The following is a 22,230-nucleotide window of genomic DNA, read 5'->3' on the forward strand; positions in this document are numbered from 1 at the left end:
TTTATAATTTGGGATTTCTCCAAATACATTCTAGGGAAGTTGGTGAAGGCAGCTGGTGAACACAGATGTTATTTCATTAACATATTTAGCCAAATCTTGATAAATCCTAATATACATTTCCTTAAACCAGGAAGTTCCTTTCCTTGAGTTCCTTTTCTGACTTCCAGAAATTTTCAGGAATGTTGACCTGTATTCATGAAATTTTCCTGGCTTTTTATAGTGCCCACAGTAAGTCCAGTCCAAACTCCACCGAACTTAGAGTTGCTACCGGCTTCTTCTGCCCCTCAAGGCTTTGCCTCTGCTGTCACTGATGAGGCTGGGTGTCCCTTATATTTGGCATAGGGGGTCTTAGAGCCTGCTCTTGAACCTGTAAAGTGTGAATAAGAGCATCTCTTATGTATTCCAACACAGGGAGGAACTAAATATTTGCTTGAACAAATAAGCACTTGAGTAGCGGGTGACAGCTCTTTTAATTAAACAAAAATCAAATTATAAGAATAAAATATGCTTATTTTAAAATGAAACAATAGTGGTGCATGGAGGTAAAAAGGGGGAATCCCCCATTTTTTGTCCATTTTGTTCAAGTCTTCTGTATATTTCTACTTTTTTGTTTGTTTCTATATTATATATTTATTTTTTTATCAGTGCTCTTAGGAAGAAAGAAGAGAGAATGAGGCAGAGGCAGTATTTGGGAAGATAATGGATGAAAATATACCAACTTTGTTTTGATTAGCATTGTATGATATATGTTTATCCATGCTTTCGTTTTCAACCTTTCTGTTTTTTCTGTTATGTTATATCTCTTATATTTAATAAACAGTTGGAATTTAAAAAAAAGTAGTCTAAAATCTTTTGTCCTTTAACTAGAACATGTAGTGCATTTAGTGTAATTACTAACATTTCAAATTGTCCTGTGTTTTCTCTCCTTTCTTGCTTTTTTAGAATTGATTATTTTTTATCATTCTCTTCTCCTACTTTGGAAGTTGTATACTGTATTATGTTTCCTTTCTTTTAGTGGTTTCCCTAGAAATTATAATGTAAATAATTAACACATCAAGTTCTAATGTCAAACAAAACCTTTACCTTTCTCCTACACAATACAAATCTTAAAAACCTTTAATTCCATTTACTCTCCTTTTGATTTGTATTACTTTGCTAGGAAATTTAATTACATCCTTTTTTATACTCCACAATACATTGTTACTATTATTGATTTTATATAATCAAAGCTCACTTGGAGTTACACAAACACCTGCTAGTTTCTTTGCTATTTATTCTTTCTTGTACCTTGATCCCAAGTGTATCCATTTGGGATCACTTTCCTTATATATGAGGAATATCCTCTAGAATTTTATGAGTGAAGGTCTGCTAGTGACAAACTTTCTCAGTTTTTGTTTATAAGAAAAATGCAATTATTTTTAAATGCATATTTTAAAAATGATATTTTCCCTGGATATAGAATTCTAGATTGACAGTCACTTGTTTTCAGACCATTGAATGTATCATTTCACTGGCTTTGGTCTTAATGAAGCTGTTGAGAAATGAGATGTCAGTCTGTTGCTTTATTGAAAGATTCCCCCCACCGTCCCGGCTTCTTTTAACACCATGTCTTTGTCTTTGGTGTTGTGCTGCTTTACTATAATGTGAAATTTCTTCTGATGGGGATGTATTTGGCTTCTTAAATCTGTGGATTGATGTCTCATCATTTCTGGAATATTTTTGGCCATTATCTTCCCAAATATTTTACCTGCCTCATTCTCGCTTTCCTTCCTTCTGAAGCTTTGATAGAAAATATGTTAACATGCTAACTCTATCCTCAATCTCTCTTAAATTTCCTTTCATCTTCCCCCCACTTCTTTATTTCTTAGTATTGCATTGTAGGTAGTTTTTTTCTGACCTATCTTCCAGTTCTTAATTTTTTTCTTCAGCTGTGTTTAAGTTGCTCACAAACATATCAACTGAGTTCTTAAATTTAAGTAAATGATTTTTTATTTCTAAAATATCTCTTTTATTCTTTTTTAGGTCTGTGGGTCACTTTTTTTTTTTTTTTTTTTTTTTTTTGCGGTACGCGGGCCTCTCACTGCTGTGGCCTCTGCCGTTGCAGAGCACAGGCTCCGGACGCGCAGGCTCAGCGGCCATGGCTCACGGGCCCAGCCGCTCGGCGGCATGTGGGATCTTCCTGGACCCGGGCACGAACCCGTGTCCCCTGCATCGGCAGGCGGACTCTCAACCACTGCGCCACCAGGGAAGCCCTGTGGGTCACTTTTTATAGTGCCCACTGATAAGTTAATTCTTCTCTTTATTAGGCATTTTATAACTTAGAGATATTTATTCAAATATCTGAACTCTCATTCTGTTTTGGCTTTTTCGTTACTGTTCTTCTTATAATGCTTGATTTGATGTGTACATAGTAAGTTTTAATCCTAAGTTGCTTATTTTCTTTGGGAAATTATTTATGGGAATTTTTGAGTCCCTGGGTGAATATGAATTTCTCTAAATATCTGGAGAGTATTTTTGTTTGTTTGTTTTGTTTTTTTGTTTTGCGGTATGCGGGCCTCTCAGTGCTGTGGCCTCTCCCATTGCGGAGCACAGGCTGCAGATGCTCAGGCTCAATGGCCATGGTTCATGGGCCCAGCCGCTCCGCGGCATGTGGGATCTTCCCGGACCGGGGCACGAACCTGTGTCCCCTGCATCGGCAGGCGGACTCTCAACCACTGCACCACCAGGGAAGCCCTGGAGAGTATTTTTGTTTGTTTCTGCCATATATTTGAAAGAATTATGTCTGGGACAGCTTCAAACTAAACTTATGGTCTGAAGTCTTTTGGACTGACCACACAAATAATATGGATTTGAGCTACAAATCTATACAAAACTTGTTTAAGATTATGACTTCTCAGGGAAAATATATCCTCTTTGCTCTCTTTAATACCAAGGCAAATTTTCTTGTAGCCTCCTGGAGGTGGGGAGGGAGGGATGAGATTACTTCTGATTCACTCTCACTGAGCATGTGGCCACCTGAAGTCCTGGATAATTGGTTGGCAAAAGTCTCTTATAGACTTTCTAACGTGGGGTAACCTTGTTTTTGTTTTCAATCCCATGACTCTCTGAGGCTGCAAAAATGAAATTCAAGTTTCTGGGTTTAGAAAATGCCCCCATGGCAAAAGCAGTTTAGTCCTCTGCTTACTCTTTGGATTCTCTTTTCCACTTAGCTTTTGATTGGCAGTAATTTACTACTTTGTTATATCATAAATATTTTTAACCTGACATTTTTATATTTAATCCAGTATTTTTAGTTGTTTTTGGAAAGATAATCAATCCATCCAAATTCCTAGCCACCATAATACCTGAAGCAGAAATCCCCATTTTTGTCTATTCGAATCACGGCTTTCACTCAATCACACGGAAACGTCACAATTCTTTGTTATTAATAATTATTGGGTTGTATAACATTTTATTTGCATATGCCATCATTCCAACTATATTATAAACTCCCTAAAACAACTTTGCTGTGATCTGCATGGCACCTGAACAGGGTTAACGTAACGGGTGCCCAGAATATACTGGCTGATTGAAAGACTAGGGTACAATTTCTCCCTTCAAGGAATATTCTGTTTTTTTTATTTATCAGTATGGCACCACTGATCCACTGGCAGTAAGTCATGCTCTTTAAGTTCTTTTCTCCATCAGTACTGATTAATTTGTACTGATCTTTCTCTACTCTCTGGGCAGAAACATTTGTCCCCAGGGGCTTGCATTCATGAGACAGAGGAGATTAGGGAATAGCACGCAGACTTCTTGCAAGTGTGTGTGAAATGGTAGTGAGAGAGATGTTTAGTTTTCTTTCAATATCTACTTCTACTTTTCTCCTGTTACAGTAGGGTTTTTAGCTAGATACATGGCTTCCTAGAATAATAGAATATATTAGCCAGCTTCCTTTGTAGAGAAGCGTGAAATATAGCTATGTTCTGGTCAAAGGGACATAAGGAGAAATACCCTGTGGCAGCCTCTAGGACCCTTCCATGTGAGACAACTGGCATGGACACAGTGAGCTTTCTTATCTCTTTGCCTTAAAATGCTGCTTAGGATATATGTGATGGCTGTAATTCTGTCTCAGTCCATGCATGAAGACCATGCCCAGAGGATGGCAGAGTGGAAAGTTAGAAAGAACTTGGATCCCTGTGGACTTTGTGAAACAGGGATGCCCTACTCCCTCTCTGGATTGTTTGCCTCTTTTTACCTGAGAGACAAATAAACTTCTTACTTATTTAAGCCACTATTATTTTAGGTTTCTGTTGTTCACATCTGAACATTATCTTCACTAATCTAGTGAGTAAACACTTAATTCCAGAAACTATGTAGTCAGGGATTTGTTTATAAATATCTGGGATCCATGACATAACATCTAGTCACACCAATTAATGCTTTTTGTCAATCCTTAGAGGTGGGATTGGATGGTAAATAGCATAACCTAAATATATAATATCTGTTTTATGTGTTTAAATTAAATGCATAGTGAACTCTACAGCTTTCAGTATGTTTTGAGTTTTATTATTCTATAATATCTATTCCAGGGCTTAGAATTGGTTAGCCTTCCAACTCATTACAATGTAGACAGGATAGCAAAATCCTACTATTGATTCCAGAAAAAAGAAAACCCCAAAATGATAACTAAAGGCAAATTCACTTATGGATAAAGATGCAAAAGTCCTAAGTAAAATAATAGCAAATTGAAGCAGTAACCATACTTCATAACCAAGAAGGTTTATTTCCAGGTTTGCAACTATCGTTCAACATTAGGAAAGTTACCAGCGTGATTCATTCTATCAATAAATTAAAAGTGTGTGTATGAAGGAGACCACTCAATAGATACGGAAAAATTCCTACTCTTGATAAAATCTCTTAGCAATATAGAAATAAAGAGAAAATCCTTTAACCAAACATAGTGTATTTATAAAAGACCTTAAGCACAAACTTTACTTAATAGTAAAATACTGGAAATATTCACATTAGAGCCAAGCACAAAGCAAGAACGTTCACTACAACTGGTAGTACTCCACATTAGATGAGAAATCCTGTTTAATTCAATAAATTAAAAAAATATATATTATGTAGAAATCATATAAGGTTAGCCTTTTATCATACTGTTTATATTATACTATATATCAGGGGTCCCCAAACCCTGGGTCATGGACTGGTACTGCTCCGTGGCCTGTTTGGAACCAGGCCACACAGCAGGAGGTGAGCGGTGGGCGAGTGAGCGAAGCTTCATCTGTATTTAGAGCCACTCCCCATCGTTCACATTACCACCTGAGCTGTGCCTCCTGTCTGATCAGCGGCAGCATTAGGTTCTCATAGGAGCACAAACCCTGCTGTGAACTGTGCATGCGAGGGATCTAGGTTGCGTGCTTCTTATGATAATCTAATGCCTGATGATCTGAGGTGGAGCTGAGGCTGTGATGCTAGCGCTGGGGAGCAGCTGCAAATACAGATTATCATCAGCAGAGAGGTTTGACTGCACAGAGACCATAATAAATCAATTGCTTGCAGACTCATATCAAAACCCTATCAGTGAGTGGCAAGTGACAGTTAAGTTGCATCTGGTGGCAGGCTTTATAGTGGCAAGTGAGTTGATGTACTTCAATTGTACAACTGCATCTGGTGGCAGGTTTTAAGTCAGAATCCAACACATATTTTAGTCTGCACATGGCCCGCCCATTATTTTATTTACCACTTCCAACCGTGCCTCTTTCCTGCACTGTGCAGTTGTCTCAGTCACAGTTTTGGTAAGCCTACAAGCTAACCCTAGCCAAAATGAGTAAAAAACAAACGTCGCTGGAGAGCTTCTTGGAAAAGTGGGAAAGACACAATGATGAGACAGCAGAAGACTCTAAGACTGCCAACAGAAAGAAAGCTGCATTTAAAGGAAAATACCAAGACTGCTACTTAAATTATGGGTTCATTGCAACAGGTGATTCACATTCTCCAAGATGCTTTGTATAATATGTGGTGACCGGCTATCCAATGAAGCCATGAAATCTTCAAAACTGCTTCGCCACATGGAGACCAAGCACCCTGCATTAAAACACAAACCTTTGGAGTTTTTCAAAAGAAAAAAACGTGAACACGAAGAGCAGAGGTAATTACTGAAGGCCACCACTTCATCAAATATGTCTGTACTGAGAGCATCATTCTTAGTGGCTAACTGCATTGCTAAAGCTAAGAAGCCCTTTACTATTTGTGAAGAGTTGATCCTTCCTGCTGCTAAGGACATTTGTTGTGAACTTTTAGGAGAGGCTGCAGTTCAAAAGGTGGCACGTGTTCCTCTGTCATCTAGCACCATAACTAGAAAAATTGATGAAATAGCAGAGGATATTAAGGCACAATTGTTATAGAGGATTAATGAGTCCCCGTGGTATGCAATCCAGGTTGACGAGTCTACCAATGTTGACAACAAGGCAACAATGCTTGTTTTTTTGTTTGTGTGTTTTTTTGTGTGTGGTACGTGGGCCTCTCACTGTTGTGGCCTCTCCTGTTGCAGAGCACAGGCTCCAGACGTGCAGGCTCAGCGGCCATGGCTCACGGGCCTAGCCGCTCGGCGGCATGTGGAATCTTCCCGGACCGGGGCACAAACCCATGTCCCCTGCATCGGCAGGCGGACTCTCAACCACTGCGCCACCAGGGAAGCCCAACAATGCTTGTTTTTGTGCGATATATTTTTCAGGAGGATGTGCATGAGGATATGTTATGTGCACTTTTGTTGCCAACCAAAAGCACAGCTGCAGAACTATTCAAGTCTTTGAATGATTACACATCAGGAAAACTGAATTGGTTATTTTGTGTAGGTATATTACAGTCGGAGAGGCTGCCATGACTGGACGGCTTTCTGGTCTCACTACTCGGGTCAAAGAGGTCACATCTGAATGTGTCTATGCCCTATGTCATCCATAGAGAAATGCTGGCTAGCCAAAAAATGTCACCTGAACTCAACAACATTTTGCAGGATGTAATTAAAATTATCAACCCCATTAAAGTACGTGCCCTTAACTCACGTCTGTTCATGCAGCTCTGAGAGGAGATGGACGCAGAGCACACACGTCTTCTCTTACACACAGAGTGAGATGGCTTTCTAAAGGTAGATCACTGGCCAGAGTTTTTGAGTCATGAGAGACGCTCCAGAGATTTCTTTTAGAAAAACAGTCACCACTGGCAGCACATTTCAGTGACACAGAATGGGTTGCAAAACTTGCTTACTTGTGTGACATATTCAACCTGCTCAATGAACTCAGTGTGTCACTTCAGGGGAGAACAACAACTGTGTTCAAGTCAGCAGATAAAGTACCTTCATTCAAAGCCAAACTGGAATTATAGGGGTGACGAGTGAACATTGGGATTTTTGACATGTTTCAAACATTAGCAGAGATTTTGAAAGAGACTGAGCCAGGGCCTTCTTTCTCCCAGCGGGTGCATGATTACCTATATCAGCTTTCAAGAGAGTTTGAGCATTGCTTCCCAACCAAAAAAGACCCCCGAACTGGGGAGGAATGGATCCACGACCCATTTGTGAATAACCCAGCTGAATAGACTTTGCCTGTGCTAGAAGAGGATCAACCACTTGAGATTGCAAATGACTGTGGCCTTAAAAGTATGTCTGAGACAACTTCAAATCTCCATACATTCTGGGTTAAAGTAAAGGCGGAATAGCCTGAGACTGCCACAAAAGCACTGAAAAGCCTGCTTCCATTTCCAACATCCTATCTTTGTGAAGCAGGGTTTTCTGCAGTGACAGCAACCAAAACACTATTACAGAGTAGACTGGACATAAGCAACATGCTTTGTATATCACTGTCTCCCGTGACCCCCAGATGGGACCATCTAGTTGCAGGAAAACAAGCTCAGGGCTCCCACTGATTCTGCACTATGGTGAGTTGTATAATTATTTCATTATATATTACAATATAATAATAATAGAAATAAAGTGCACAATAAGTGTAATGCGCTTGAATCATCCTGAAACCAACCCCCCAGGTCTGTGGAAAAATTGTCTTCCACGAAACCAGTCCCTGATGCCAAAAAGTTTGGGGACCGCTGTTATATATGATGTGATAATTTTCATATTACTTATATAACACATGATAATATAAATAATATATAAATCATTATATATAATATAAATATCATATATATAATAAATATAAATATAATGCCATTGATGCAAAAAAAATCAAATAGACTGATGGGACTCAAACAGAATCTCCAAATAAATTCATGTATACATAAGAATTTAATATAATAATTAAGGTGGCCTTCGAGTTCATTTGAGAAATGCCTTCCTAAATAAGGCAGAAAATCTAGAATCTAAAAAGGAAAGAAACCAGAGAGATTTGATTTTTATAAACTAATGAAACAAACAAAAACACTGAGTATGTTAAAAGGTAAACAAATTTAAAAGGCAAGTATTTGACTAGTATAAAAATATGTATATATGTGTATATAATAAAAATTATTGCTTTAGCAAAAAATATGTATATATGTGTATATAACAAAGAATATATAAAAACCAATAAGAATTTAAATCACCCAATAAAAAGAAGGGCTAAGCATATGAAATATTACAAATAAATGCATGAACTTTTGAAGTAATTCTAACTCTTCCATGAAAATTAGGGAAATGAAATTAGAACAATTATGAGATATATATATGATATACATATATCTCCCTAAAATGAGAAAAAAGTGAAAAAGAGTGATAATATTCAGGTTTGGTGAATTTGTTGGGAAATGGTGACTGAATATACTATTTGTGGCAATACAAATTGGTTAAGCCTCTTTGAAGACCCTCTGAACATCTTTATCAAAATTAAAAAAAAAATTTAACACTTGAGCTAAAGTTTAAACTTTATACATATAGGTAAAGATTTATGTACTTAGATATTCACCTAAGCAGAGTTTGTAATTAAGAATAATTGAGGGATTTCCCTTGCGGTCCAGCAGTTAAGACTCCACGCTTCTACTGCATGGGGCAAGGGTTCCAACCCTGGTTGGGGAACTAAGATTCTGCATGTCGCACCGCGGCCAAAAAATAAAATAAATTAAAAAATAAAATAAAATGTATTGTTGAGTGTTTAAAAAAACAATTGAGACTAGCCTAAATGTAAATCAATAATGGAATGGTTAAACATCAGCTTTATGAAACAGATATTCTGCCACAGTTAAAAAGACTTAGAAAATATCTATAAGACATACTTTTGAGTGAGAAAAAATGATGTTTTCAGAACAATGTGTATGGTATAATTTTCTTTACGAAAAAGTTTGTTGTATACATACAAATTCTATACTTAAACGCATATGCTAAAGCATGGATAAAAGTTACTGATGTCCTTTCAGAGGCAGGGAGAGAAGCGCCTCAGGCGAAGTGAAAGATGGTATTTACTTTGTAACCTACATACTTTTGTATTATTTGAATTTATTTTAAAAATTACAGCCTAAGGAATTTTTAAAACAATTACAAAGATCCAAGATTCTTTCTTTCTCATTTGGGGTTATTCCTGTATGAAATGCTCTGTTTGTAAGTCCTATAGAATTCCATGCAGCCATTTTAAGGAAACCCTGACTGATCATTAGGAATTAAGTTTAACTTTGCAGGAATAAAAGCAGTATAAAATGTTAGCTATTGTTACAGTAAATGTGTAGGTATACTATGCCGACAGTGGTTTCACCCATAGTAGGTATACAGGTTCTAACAATGCCATTTGTTTAGGTGTAAACACAATTCTTACATAGTGAAGACTTGGGCTAAGAGAGTGCATTTCTATTTCTTTTGAGATAACCTTAAAGAGCTTGGAAATCGGGGAAGAAAAAATTAAGTGAAAATTGGTAGAGGATCTGTTTCTAGAGTGTTTCATGTTCTGCTAGCTCTAAAAATCTTCCTGAAGTGACAAATGTCCTTCACATATTACCTGTTATATGTGTTTTCATTGGGTTAGGAAGAAGCAACTTCAACAAGTCCTTTTCAAGGAATCCTGTATCTTACTTGTAGCCACTGGAATGCCTATCACGTTTTCACTACTTGGTGGAAGCACAGGTTTGTCAGATGAATACAAATGATGGTACTTGTTTTTTGACACCATTAATATTCCAGAAAGTCGAGGTTTTCACTTGAGAAATAATGCAAACTTAAATTGGGAATTTATAATACCCAGTGTGAAACTGTTGAGATCTTTCTAATTTTTGGTGAAAGAGAGGTGAAGAACTTGAAAAAGGGGAAAATGTTCTAGGTTATTTGATGTTAGAGGAAGGCGAAACGTTTCTTCTTTTATGGTTGGAGAAAACTGATGAAAAGTGTACCAATTGCATTGCCACCAGTTACTGCTGATAGATTAAACTTCAAATTGATTCTATTTATGAAACCTGATATCCCATTTTGTAATTCAATGAAGAGCTCTGCCAGTGGACAGTGGGTCTAGCAACACGTTGGGAGACAGATTAGTGTGTCAAGAGCAGACTGAGACCAAAGGGACAAGCCTGTTGACTCCAGAAGACCTACATTTTCAACCTGCTGTTGAAATGTCAGCATCTATGGAAATTGCAGCCAGAGAGGCAGCACTGAAGTTTACTGTAAAATTCTAAGGTGGGAGGAGGTCCACTGAGGAAAGGCCTCAATAAAATGGAGGAAATTGAAAGCTTAGCAAGCAAAAATGCATGTCTGGGTAATATTACTAATGTGGGATTTCAGGGGATAAGTGTGTGAAAGAATGAAATGGAGACTCAGATGAAGAAACTGAGAACAAGGGACATCATGAAACAAGAGCCCAGCTCTTGCTTCATGTCTTTTTTTTTTTTTTTTTTTTTTTTTTTTGCGGTATGCGGGCCTCTCACTCTTGTGGCCTCTCCTGTTGCGGAACACAGGCTCCGGACGCGCAGGCTTAGCGGCCACGGCTCACGGGCCCAGCCGCTTCGCGGCATGTGGGATCTTCCCGGACCGGGGCACGAACCTGTGTCCCCTGCATCGGCAGGCGGACTCTCAACCACTGCACCACCAGGGAAGCCCTTGCTTCATGTCTTGTTTCATTTCTTGATACATCAAGAGCAACTTCCTGGGTCTGTCTACAGCCTTTTCTACTATATCTGGTTCGTAGTTTTCCCTTGGGAAGAGAAAGCCTTTTCTCAGAAACAGCACTGAAACAGGTCAACAAGGCAATCTCTATGGATAGAAACACAAGGGGTGGTAAGGTGTATGGTGATTAAATATGTTGATCAGCTCAATAGTGGTAAAAGTACATTTTGGGATAGAATGTGGCTAGAAAGCTTCTCTTCTGGAACTGGGTAAAATGCAATATTAAAAGCCATATCAGCCAATATGAAAATAAAATTGGAATCTTAAACAAATTGAGATGCAAATATTTATAATGCAGATTCTAAGTTTACGGAAATGATTTTTCTTATTGAGAATAATGGCTGTTTAAATAATTATCCGTGCTTCTGTACAGAAAGTTTGATTGTTAGGAAACCATTAAAAATATCCTTGGGCGGGGCTTTCCTGGTGGCGCAGTGGTTGAGAGTCCGCCTGCCGATGCAGGGGACACGGGTTCGTGCCTCCGTCCGCGAAGATCCCACATGCCGTGGAGCGGCTAGGCCCGTGAGCCATGGCCGCTGAGCCTGCGCGTCCGGAGCCTGTGCTCTGCAACGGGAGAGGCCACAGCAGTGAGAGGCCCTCGTACTGGGAAAAAAAAAAAAAAAAAAATCCCTGGGCTGTGTTAAATGCATGGCTTGGGTTCAAAGTATATTTAGCATTCCTTTTGACAATCTTTGTCAAAGGCATTTCTTCCATTTTAATTTAATGGTAGGTGTTTGAACCTAACTACTTAGTTAATTCATTAATGGGTTCATTGTACATTTACTGAGTGCACGTTCTGTACCAGATACTGTACTGGAGATAGAGTGGTGAATAAGACAATAGTGGTCCCTGTCATTATGGAGTTTTCAGTGTAGTGGACTTTGGTAGAGCAGTACAATGTCCCCTTATCAGAATTTTTTAGATAAGTTTTTATACTATGTATAAAATTAATGCATAGTGTTAATGCACAATACAGGAAAAGATAAGGATGGACAGGATAGATGAAAAAGTGTTATCTCTTATTCCCATCTCTTGCAGACAACAATTGTTAAAGTTGTGACATATTGCTTTCAAATTATTTTTTGAAGATGTAGAGATCTATGTGCCTTTTCTACCTTTACCTGTCTATTTGTCATCTATTCATCTGTCTGTTCCTCAACATGAACATACAGTGCATGAGCACATGCACAAACACATATACAACCATTTTGTTAAATGAATAAAATTAAAAGAATACAAAGCATATTCTTGGCTAGTCCACATCTTTATGCACATTAAAATAATATATTCCTTTTTGAAAAATAATTCACATTCAGGTCCTAAAAGTTGAGTAATATTTAAATCAAAACCTCAATTTCCCATTCAAATCAAAGCTGCTTCTCTCCATTCAACCTATTTCTTTTTTTCTTTATCTTTTTTAATTGAACTATAATTGACATACATTTGTTTCAGGTGTACAACATAATTATTTGACATTTGTAGAGGGATATTCTTATTTAGTAGTTCTCAACCTGTTTAAACATTAGACTCTCCCAGAGAGCTTCCTAAAAATAACCCATGCATGGGTCTCACTTTCAGACATTCTGATTTACCTGGTCTGGAGAGGGGCCTTGGCAACCGTGTTTTTAAAAACTCCTTATGTGATTCTAAGGGGCAGCCAGAGCTTTAAAAAATCCCCAAACCCAGGCTATACCCCTTACCAGGTAAATCAGAATCTTTGGGTGAAGCCCAGACACACAGTATTTTTTTTTGGCTTAGTTGCCTCACGGTGTGTGTGATCTTAGTTCCCAGACCAGGGACTGAACCCGTGTCCCCTGCATTGGAAGGTGGATTCTTAACCACTGGATCACCAAGGAAGTCCCAGGGTGTGCATTTTTAAAATAGAAAACATATCTCTTTTGCTTTTACTTAAAAATAATTTGTTTTCAAGTATTCTAATGGTCATGTGAAAAAGACATTTACTTGTGTTTTCATTACTTACCCTGAGGAAGAACAAACGTGGAGTAGACCTCCTGGATCACCAGCAATCAAACTCCATGCTCTTCATAATTATAAATATCAAGTAATGGGGTAAGTCCAGGACACTACACTTATTCAGGCTTCCACACACATCTGTTTAAAATACTTAAAACAGACACAACATTTGCATTGATGGCACAGTGGCATTTCTCTGTCACAACTGAGAACCATTTTAAAATTGTATCACTTTTAGTCTCTATACTGATTTAAACAAAACAAGATTTATATCTACCATGTAGGAGCTTTCAGTTCAATATATAGGGATACTATAGCTTCATTGCTCAAGAAGTTCCATTCAGCAGAAGAAAAATATGGATGAATTCTATGGCTCTTTTCTTTCACCAGAAAGACGTTAAGTGTTACAAGGGAGTCACTTCACACCTGAACTCTGCTGCCTGGAAGGTGAAAGGGAGTGGAGGCAGCCAATCAGCGGCCCGGGATGGCGATTTCCGCCCCCCCATAGCCCGCCCATGTGCTGACGTCAGGGAACTCCGGATTTCCTGGCGACGAGTCAGCCAGCCGGTCGGAGCACTGTCACGTCCAGACAGCCGACTGGACCCGACGCCCGGCGCAACCCGGTCCAACGGGTCAAGACCAAGGGCCCTGGAGCTCAGCCCGCGCCTCGCCGCCTGTCTGCCTCCTGCGGTTCGCCTCCTGCGGTTCGTCTCCTGCGCGCATGTGCCAAGGCCACCCGTCCATTCAACCTATTTCTGACCCACGTGGCGCAAGGGCCCACAGCGAGGAAGGTGAGTACGATTTTTTATCAAACTTCCCTCCTCAGCCTGCGCTTGGACTCTCCACTGTTTGAACAAGGGAGGGGAAATTAGAGAAAAAGAGACAAAGTCTTAGTACTAGTTTAGTTCTCCCTTGCCTAATATTGCTCGTTAGCCATGTCCGTCGTTTTAAAAAGTGTCCAAATATTTGCAGTGATTGGAATGGATTTCTAGCTCTTTAGAGGCAGTATGCACTTGCATGTACACATGTACATGTGCGCGCACACACACATACAAAGTTGTGCTCTACACTGTTTCCACAGACATCTCTAACTTCTTAACATGTCCTTCCTCACTGCACCAAAAGCTCCCACTGTCCCTCTCGGATGGGTCACATCCCTCATACCACTTAGCCCTCAGGAATCTTGTGCGTACTTGCTTTGCTAAATGGTTGACGTACCCCATACAACTGTACTATGTCCTTACCTTGCTAACTCAGATGACTCCAATCCATTGTCTTCTTTCAGATTGAGAAGCAGTTTGCAGTCTCCCCAAATTCCAAGAGATACCCATCAAGCTCAGTCAAAACTCTCACTTTATTTCAGTTCTGTGCAACAATAGGACCTACCGTTCCACGGGGTGGGGCTCATGAGTGATGCCAATCTCTCTATTTTGTCCTATTCCTCTATGGTTGTTTCTTTTTGGAGCATTTGAGAGACAGTTTGAAGGGAAGGGAAAATGCCGTTATACCCTATGTGAGTTTGACTAATCGTCTCAAAGTTGCTCTTTTTTTTTTTTTTCCTCAAAGTTGCTCTTTAATCCACTTTTGACTTCACTTAAGTAGGTTAGAGGTGGTGGTGGAGGGCATTAATAGTTAGCTGCTGGACCTGTTCTACTCTTTTCGCTGAACCTCCATGGATGGGTCTAGCATCTCTCTTTAGAATGTGCAGTTATTTATAACCCATTGTTCTAAGTTTTGGGGCTTCAGCCAAAATTCTAAGACAACAGGAAGAGTCCTATTCAAATTCCTGTCATATATATATATACAGAGAGAGAGGAGGGGAGAGAGACACAAAGTTGATTTTATATTGCTTATGCAGTGCTTTCTAACTTTTTAAAACTTATAATTATATCCTGTGCATTTAATCATGTCATTATATTTTGGAAGTGTTTCATATTATTTCATCTAATAAAAGTGTCATAATTTATTTCCCTTTTTAATCGTTTAAAGTGTTGTTTTTTTCCATTTGATTATAACAGTAATATCTACTCATTAAAGATATTTAGAAAATACAAAAAAGTACCAAGAAGACAACAAGACCATTTGTAATCCCATGAAAAAGAACTACCTACAGTTTTGTATGTTCCCTTCTAGGTTTTCTTTCCCTGAATAGGTATAGATAGATATATGGATATATAGAGGTAGTTGTGTCTATGTGTGTATATACGCATATATCTACATACATGCATTTTTAATCTCATTAATACTTTGTATTATCATACATCTGCATTTAAAAATGAATGAGGCTTCTGCTGTGTACAGTTTTATATCCTGTTTTCACTTTCAATTATATTTTAATCTTTCTTCATATTCGAGGTATTTTAAAAACCTTACTTTTTATTACCATAAAAATCACATGCATTAGTTACAGAGAATTTAGAAGGTATAGATTAGCAAAAAAGAAAGTAGTCACAATATTAACTTTTTGGTATTTATCCATTCTGAATCTATCAAACAGCTTTTAGGTAGAAATGAGATCACAATAATATGAATAGTGAAATCTCACTAGCTCTTCTGCAGAGCTCTCTCTCCTGTTCCCACCCTCTCCAGTTATTTATGGGCGTTCCCCACCTTAGAATGCTAGTCATTCTGCTTCTGCTGCTTGTTCATCTGTTGGTAGCAGCTGTATTGAGATGAGAGAACCTCTTGGGTGGGTGTGGTGTCAGCTGCATGCTCTAGTCCCCAGAACCACGACTTTTTGCCCACCTGGGAGCTCAGTACAGTTTGTTTTACTGAGCTCCTTCTCTCCCTCTGATTCTCTCCGGGGACCTCATAGTTCTGCCCTGAAATCAGTTCTTTGTACTATTATCCGTCCACCTCCCATGGTCTGAGAGTTATGTCTGTGTGTATGTGCAATTTAATTGTAGATACAATTCAAAAAAACATACCCTTCCCCAGGGGGTGCTTCAGCCCTGCTGTAATTCATTAGAGTTGTTAAGAGGGAAGCTGACACTGGCAGTACGTGGTTACACACACACACACACACACGCTTTTATAATTATGAGATAATTTTTATAAAATACATGATATTCTATACCATGTGCTTTTCTGGGTGTGTTTATCATGAAATATTTTATGTATTTAAATATTTTTATCTGCATATGTATGTGTACATAGTGATTTTAAAGATGGGTCAATGGATTCTTTGACACTCCTCTACTCAAGAGGTACAGCTTAATTACCCTACCCTTGAATGTGGGCTGAACTCTGACTTGCTCCTAGTGGAAGGACATCACTTATCATATTAGATTATAACAGACTGTGCATTCATCTCAAATGCCCCCCCCCCACTCTCACAAATCTGACTCAGAGAAACTGGAGAGAATAAAAATGATTATTGTTTTAAGCTGCTTAAGTTTGGGGTAATTTGTTATGCAGTAATAGATAACTAACACAGGATAGATACATGATAGATAGATAGATAGACAGATATAAAGAACATATAAAATACAAACTTGTGACCTAGCACTTAGCTTGCAGCATGCTTTGCCACTCGGTGTATCCTGAATAATTTTGTAAGACTTTAAGTTTTATCCTATAATATCATTTAAAAATGATTGCTAGCATTCTGTGGTATAAATATAATTCCTTTTACCCTAATACCAAAGTTTGGTTATTTAATTAATTTCTAGTTATTCATAATTAACAATCCTGTGATGAACTATACAATTGTATAGTCAAGATTCTTAATTGCAAGCAACAGAAACTTTTTCTTGCTGATTTAAACAGAAAAAGAAGTTATTAAAAAGGTATTAGACCTAAAATGACTTCAAAATAAAAAGTAAAAAAAAAACCCTGAAAAACAAAAGAAAACAAAAGGTATTAGGAAATGGACAAACAATGTACTGTATAGCTCTATGGAGTATAAACAGCTGCAGAACGCATCCAAATAAAACCAAAGAAACTGTCCAGTGAGGAGAATGAAGTCATCTCAAAACCTTAAATGCTGATCCAATACCAGCAACACTCACTGGTCCTGCTGGCACCACTGCCATACTTGCCCTAGGAATTCTCCTTGTTTCAGCTGCCACAGCTACCTGGGAGGATTCTCTTGGTATCTGCTTCTTTTTGATACTGACTCCTGAGTCTGGGGTTGATGAGTGTGACTGGTGGAGCCTTTGTCACAGGCCCATGTCCTCCAAGGGAGAAGGGAAAAATGAGAACTTGGGAATTTTAGTTTCTATACTGGGAGATAGGTTGGATCTCTCAGTGAGAAGGGGGATTAGATACTGAGAAGTGAAAGAGAGTGCCAAACATGCCCTGAAATCCACGTTGGCACATGCAACATTGACTTGAACTCTTCCTCCAATAGTTAAAAATATTTTCCCTCCAACTTCATGCAGCTAACCTTCATGTTTCCAAAATGCATTCTCTTCCTGCCCCAAAGGGGAACACTACAAGTCTCGTTCCTTACTGCATCCTGACAAATCCATTTTTCTTCTAGTTGATTTATGATCCATTGTAATCCTGTGGGGCACATTGAAAAGTTGTTCAGCACCAATACATCCTCTACAAAATAGAGGGAGGAAAGGGTAGGAAAGAAGAGAGAAGTTAATTAAATATACAAACACAGAGGAGGAAGAAAACAGGACATTGTTGCAGTCCTCTTTTTGTAACTGGTCATGAGGCTGAAAGTTGGCAGTTAAGACTTTTCTCTTCCATTGCTCATTTCATGTATCTTTTAAAAAATTTAGCCAGTACCTCAAATGTTCAAGGTTCTTTACCTGATGTGGTGTCCCAAACCTTCATTCTTGAGAAATCTAAGCGTTTGGTTGTCTTTCCTACATAGATGGCCATGGTCTCCCAATTAATTTCATCAATTAACAAATAAGACCAGGAAGCACCCCAGGGCATTCTTTGAGTTCTGTCAATATTTCTTACTTTCCTAATTATTGTGCTGCAGCAATTCTAATCCCTCTTGACAGTCAGGATCAATCTCAAAAGTCAACAGCTGGGTGGTATTGCCAGTTTACCAATTAATGACTCCATTGTTGTGTCTTCTGAAGCATTCCTACCTTGGTTACTAGCACAACCAAACCAACAACACCCAGAGTTTCATGGATGGAAAGCTAAATTTTGAGAATGCCTGTATTTTGCGCAGGGCCTTTTGAAATCTAGGATTTCTTTTCCCTGTTTGGTCAGTTGATCATAAACACGTCTCCATGATAGCTGAGGCAAAAATAAAAGTAGGGATTAGTAATGTGGCTCCAAAAACTTGTGCCTTCAGAACCGAATCAAGTCCAGTTCTATATATCCATTTCCATTTGATGGTGGAGCACTTTGGGGCATACCTGACTTCATAGACAAGTGGATTAATACACAAATTCATAACGTGACATTGCATGTCCCATGGTCACATGTTTAGTTGTAGCCTCGTACCAGAGACAAACCAGGAACTATTCAAAATAAGCACAGACACTTGAGAAAAGGGTAGCGACTTTGCCCACAGATTTCTGCTGTGGTTCTTCTATAGGGGCTGGCCGCCAACTTAACCATTAGATTTCCTGAGTATAAGAACAAGGTAGTGAAGCTACTTCCAGGAGTGTCTGGTCAGCTGAAGAGCCTTCTTTTCCTATGGGATCTTACTTGAAACTGGCACCCTTTAATATGTCTCGTAAATGCTCAGATGGCATACTCAAAAGTGGTTATGTTTTCTCTCCTAAAACAAAAATGGCCCAAGTGTCATGCCCTTTTGTAGTGGATATAAAATATTTTACCTTATTATCTACTTTGTTTGGGAGAGCCCATGTTGCCCTGGAAACACCTTTTAGATAAGTTAGTATTAGGCTTCTGTATTTTTGTGCCTTTATCTCATATTTTCTGGCAAATGTGTATTTTAGCCAGGTATATTTTACCTAGGTGTCTTATTATTTCCCATGAACCAGAATAATGTCTGTCAGATGGTGAGTCAATCCACTTCTCTAAAGGGAGTCCAGATTATCTCTTATCAAGACTCATAGATATGGGATTTCCCATATATAGGAGTCTCAGGAAAGTGACAAATGTCTACTATAATAATGAATGATTCCCATTAGGTACGAATTTGCAGTCAAGTACGATTAACAACTCAGAGTACTTACTGATTTGAATAAGCCTGAGCAATACGGGTACACTTGATAACCAGGCTCTTAAAAAGGAAGATCATTAAGTGCATCTTTCAAACATAAAACCCCATGGACTTCTAGTTACTTTTTATGATACCTTGAGTCTATGGCAAGACATCCTTCAAAATTTTTGATTTGTGTTGTTTTGATGTGGAAAAATGTGAAGGACATTTTCTTCAAGGACAGATTCAAATTTTCTGAACAACACTAGGCTCCGGTGGTCATTTGTCCTGGGGACAAAATGGATTAATGAGTTTAGACCAGGTTGGGCAAGAGTCACCCACTACACTGAATCTATCATGCTTTTCTTCCCTTTTTAATAACAGAAAAGGGGATGGTCCCTATGTAATTAACTTCTTGTCTGTGCAGAGGTGGGGAAATATTACCAAATCGTTAGTTTGTCCATACTTTATAAGAAATTCCCTGCTTACTTTTTCCTGTTTATTCAACAAATCCTCCATCCTGTTCTTGTTTGCCCAACCCAGTCATTTGGAATTTCTTTATCTCTTTTCATACACATTTCCCACAAGACATACCAAGGGTAATTACATAAGCATAGCTTTTAATTATTAAGAGAGAACACTTAGGGAATGCCATATTTAAAACATTTTTAATTCCAATTAAGTGAAAATTTTACTACAGGACACAGGTATTTCAAGTTATGAGGAATATCTGATGGGTGAGTATTAGATCACTTTATATTATGCTTATAAGATACATACTGCACATGTCTATGATTATTTTTATAAGTGAAATTTCTGGGTCAAAGGGGGTACATGTTCATAAGGGGTTGGAATAAACTTGGCCCCAAGAAAAAGAATTAATTTATAACTCTACCAATAAGTGTAAAAAGAGCTTATTTCTTCATACCTTGGCTAAACTTAGATATTACAAATAAACACAGTCTTTGACAATTTGTTAGATAATAGGTGTTATCTCCTTTTAAAAAATGCACAAATCACATATTTTTATAGGTTTCTTATGTCATTTTTTAAATTGAAATTTTTGTCTTATTGATTTCAAAGAACTTTTTATATATTAAGAATATTAAGCATGTACTTGTCATTTATAGCTAAAACATTTTCTCCAGTTTTTAATGTGGTTCTAGTTAGAAGAAATACAAGTATTAAGTATATATGTGGTAAATATGTTTATATTTTCCTTATTTTTTTTGCCTAGATAAATTGATAGCATGCCTAGAAAGTATTTATGCTAAATTTGTATAAATGTTCTCCTATAATTTCTAATAAAACATTTTGTTTATTGCTTCAATTTAAATCTTTATCCAATCTGTAATGTGTTCTGGGGTATATCTCGGGGGTACTGATCCAATCTTTTTCCTCAACAATAAGATACTCAATTTATTAAATAAACTGTCCTTTCTTCCCTGATTTAATGCACTATCTTATCCCACACTAAATTCTTAAGTGTGCTGGTACTTGGCCTGTTTGTGGACACACTTTCTTGTTCCCATTGTTTGGTTTGATTCTGTGCCTCTACAATGTTTTGATTATTGCAGATTTTTAAACATTTTATACATTATATTCAGTTTTTAGTTTGACTTTATTTGGTGAGAACATATTGTTTTCAAATGAAGTTATTTTCTATATTTTCTAAATTATTCAATTTGTCAAAACTATTTAATCAGGAGTTTTATTCCTAAGACATTCCTATAAAGTTGTTTTGAATTCACATTATATTCCTAGTTTAAGTTGTTATTTATGACATTTGTATTCATCTCCAAAACTATATTAGTCACAGTTTTATAGTTTTAACAATGTTTAACTGGTTTCAAGGCACTATGTTGTCTTAGTAGATAACATATTCTATATTTTACAGGTCTTTGTTTTGATTCCCTTTTTAGTGAGTTCAGATTAGACTTGGAATATTTTGTTTTCCATGGATCCATCAGTAATATCCTTTATTAGCTCATATAGACACACATGTGAACATAAACACACATAAGTATATATCTAAAGCTCTATTCCTGTTGCTAGTATATAAGTTGATATTTTAGCTGGGTATAGATTTGGGGGGAGATATAAAATTTTTTTTCCTTAAAAATATCTGTAGATGTTACTTTTTAGCATAATTCTTAATTTTAATTTATTATTCAGATGGCTCTAGAATACTGCTTATTTTGTCCCAGAGGACTGTGTTTTGGTATTTGACCTGTTGGATATCTTAGATATCACTTTGTTATTAGATTATCACTTTGTTATTCTCATGTAAAATGACTATTTTGATATGTTTATACTTATTAATTACTTCATTGTCTTTAATATTCTGTACTCCTGAGTATATATCTGGGACTTTACTAATTTCTTTTTATGAAGCATACTATTTTTCTGCCTATATACTTATTCTTTGTTTTTATAATTAAAAATTCTCTTCAACAGGGTTTAGGTAGTTGGCATCTTTTCAGTGAAACTCCCTGCAGCATGTAGTTATAAACAGCAGTCCAAAGTACTCATTGTGCTTGCATTGCAGTTTCAAAAGGTTTTCTACAGTTACAGCCTTGATTTTTTCTTCTGTTTTAATGTTTTGGTTTTTTCTTGGGATTTTTGTTTTGGAGTCACTACATGGTGGGTTATTTTTCAGTTTTCTATGTCTCATCAGTGATTTGATTTTTCTGTGCTCTTCATTATACTCTATACTGATTTTAATACAGATTCTAATTATTCTGTTGAAATGCTATTTTTATCCCATCATTCCCTTATTTCATCCAACTGAAAGCTTATACCTGGACCTTCTCTCTATTCCACAATTCAGTCATGTTCAGTTTTATTTCAATTTGATGTATATCATTTCATTTGTTTCTCTAATTTAATAGAGTACGTGCTTTCAGGAAATTTCTGATAACGTCAAATGATGCTTTCTTATAACTAAGTCTTCTGCCCCTTGAGTGTATCTTTTCCTTTTTGCCTTGTGTAGAATCTCTTCAAATTTTCTATTATTTAAAATTTATAATTACCCATTGTTGAATAAAACAGATTAACT

This window comes from Delphinus delphis, chromosome 5 (assembly GCF_949987515.2).
Source record: "Delphinus delphis chromosome 5, mDelDel1.2, whole genome shotgun sequence".
NCBI classification, from domain to species: domain Eukaryota; kingdom Metazoa; phylum Chordata; class Mammalia; order Artiodactyla; family Delphinidae; genus Delphinus; species Delphinus delphis.